Source organism: Portunus trituberculatus, chromosome 2, assembly GCF_017591435.1.
Source record: "Portunus trituberculatus isolate SZX2019 chromosome 2, ASM1759143v1, whole genome shotgun sequence".
Lineage (NCBI taxonomy): Eukaryota > Metazoa > Arthropoda > Malacostraca > Decapoda > Portunidae > Portunus > Portunus trituberculatus.
Window position 1 is genome coordinate 5,197,407 of NC_059256.1, and position 2,500 is coordinate 5,199,906.

The 2,500-nt window shown below is 44.4% G+C and overlaps 1 pseudogene; it reads right to left on the minus strand.

The window, feature by feature from the left end:
• LOC123503460 overlaps nucleotides 1-2,500 on the minus strand; it is a 16,558-nt pseudogene that overhangs the window by 6,017 nt on the left and 8,041 nt on the right.

The window sequence follows — 2,500 nt, forward strand, 5'->3', positions numbered from 1 at the left end:
GAGAAAAAACAGAAAAATCTAAAAGGAGGGTCCAGTTAACGTAAGAGGTGTCTTGACACTCCTCTTTTGAAAGAGTTTAAGTCATAGGCAGGTGGAAATACAGACACAGGTAGAGAGTTCCAGAGTTTACCAGTGTAGGGAATGAAGGAGTGAAGATACTGGTTAACTCTTGCATTAGGAAGATGGACAGAATAGGGATGAGAAGAAGTAGAGAGTCTTGTGCAGCGAGGCCGCAGGAGGGGAAGGCATGCAGTTAGCAAGTTCAGAAGAGCAGACAGCATGAAAACAGCGGTAGAAGACAGATAAAGATGCAACATTGCGGCGGTGACTTAAAGAATCAAGACAGTCAGTTAGAGGAGAAGAGTTGATAAGACGAAAAGCTTTAGATTCCACCTTGTTTAGTAAAGCTGTGTGTGGATCCCCCAGACATGAGAGCCATACTCCATACACGGGCGGATAAGGCCCTTGTACAGAGCAAGCAGCTGGGAGGAGAGAAAAATGGACGAAGACGCCATAGGACACCTAACTTCTTGGAAGCTGATTTAGCAAGAGTAGAGATGTGAAATTTCCAGTTTAGATTTTTAGTGAAGGATAGACCGAGTGTGTTTAATGTAGAGGAGAGGGAAGTTGAGTGTTATTGAAGAAGAGAGGATAGTTGTCTGGAAGGTTATGTCGAGTAGATAGTTGTAGAAATTGAGTTTTGAGGCATTGAACAAAACCAGGTTTTCTCTGCCCCAATCAGAAACAAGTGAAAGATCAGAAGTTAGGCGTCCTATAGCATCTCGCCTTGAGTCATTTAATTGTTGTTGGGTTGGGCGTCTGTTGAACGCTGTTGAATAATGCAGGGTGGTATCATCAGCATAGGAGTGGATAGGGCATTGAGTCAGATTTAGGAGATCATTGATGAATAATAGAAAGAGAGTGGGTGATAGGACAGAACCCTGTGGAACACCACTGTTGATAGTTTTAGGGAAGAACAGTGACCGTCTACTACAGCAGCAATAGAACGATCGGAAAGGAAACTGGAGATGAAGGTACAGAGAGAAGGATAGAATCCGTAGGAGGGTAGTTTAGAAATTAAAGATTTGTGCCAGACTCTATCGAAGGCTTTCGATATGTCAAGGCCGACAGCAAAGGTTTCACCGAAGTCCCTAAAGAGGATGACCAAGATTCAGTTAGGAAAGTAAGAAGATCACCAGTAGATCTGCCTTTACGGAAACCATACTGGCAATCAGAGAGAAGGTTGTGAGCTGATAGATGCCTCATTATCTTCCTATTAAGGATAGACTCAAAGGCTTTAGAAAGGCAGGAAATCAAAGCTATAGGGCGGTAGTTAGAAGGATTGGAGTGGTCACCTTTTTTAGGGACAGGTTGAATGTGAGCAAACTTCCAGCAAGAAGGATAAATAGAAGTAGAGAGACACAGATGAAAGAGTTTGACCAGGCAGTGAGCGAGTTCGGAAGCACAGTTTTTGAGAACAACAGGAGGGACTCCATCCGGACCGTAAGCCTTCCGAGAATCAAGGCCAGAGAGGGCCAGGAAAACGTCTTTATAAAGAATTTTAATTTTAGGGATGAAGTAGTCAGAGGGTGGAGGAGTAGGAGGAATATGCCCAGAATCATCCAAAGTTGAGTTGGTAGCAAAGGTTTGAGCGAAGAGTTCAGCTTTAGAAAAAGAAGAGACAGCTGTAGAGCCATCTGGATGAAGTAAAGGAGGGAAAGACGGTTAGGTTAGGTTAGGTTAGGTCAGAGAGAGAGAGAGAGAGAGAGAGAGAGAGAGAGAGAGAGAGAGAGAGAGAGAGAGAGTGTTTGAATAATCTTACTTTTAAATTCTCTCTCTATTTCTCTCTTTCTTTCTCTTTCTCTCTCTCTCTCTCTCTCTCTCTCTCTCTCTCTCTCTCTCTCTCTCTCTCTCTCTCTCTCTCTCTCTCTCTCTCTCTCTCTCTCTCTCTCTCTCTATCTATCTATCAATCTCTCTCTCTCTCTCTCTCTCTCTCTCTCTCTCTCTCTCTCTCTCTCTCTCTCTCTCTCTCTCTCTCTCTCTCTCTCTCTCTCCCTCGACACACACACACACACACACACACACACCCAACCACCACTCCTCCTCCCCCTCTCACCTGCAGTCCCCATGTTGAGAATCGAAATCTCTCCAAAATAAGAGCCAGCTTTCAATGTGGCCAACATCGTCTTCCCATTGTCAGCCACCACCTGCAGTCTACCCCTGTTGACAATGTACATTTCTTTGCCAACCTCCCCTGTGGATTTTGAGATTTCATTAGCCTGGCGTTTTGAGTGTTTTGCGTGCGTTTGCGTGTGTCTACTGGGTGCAGGTGGGTAGCAGGGTGTTTTCTGCGTGTTTTGGTGCCCTGTGTTTGCGTGTTTGAGTGCGTTTTGTGGGGAAATCTGCGTTTTTGTTGAGTGTGTTTTGAGTGATTTGTGTTTTTTTTTGTGTGTTATGGTTTAAGATATGTTTGGTTTTGAGTGTTTTGCGTGTGTTTGTG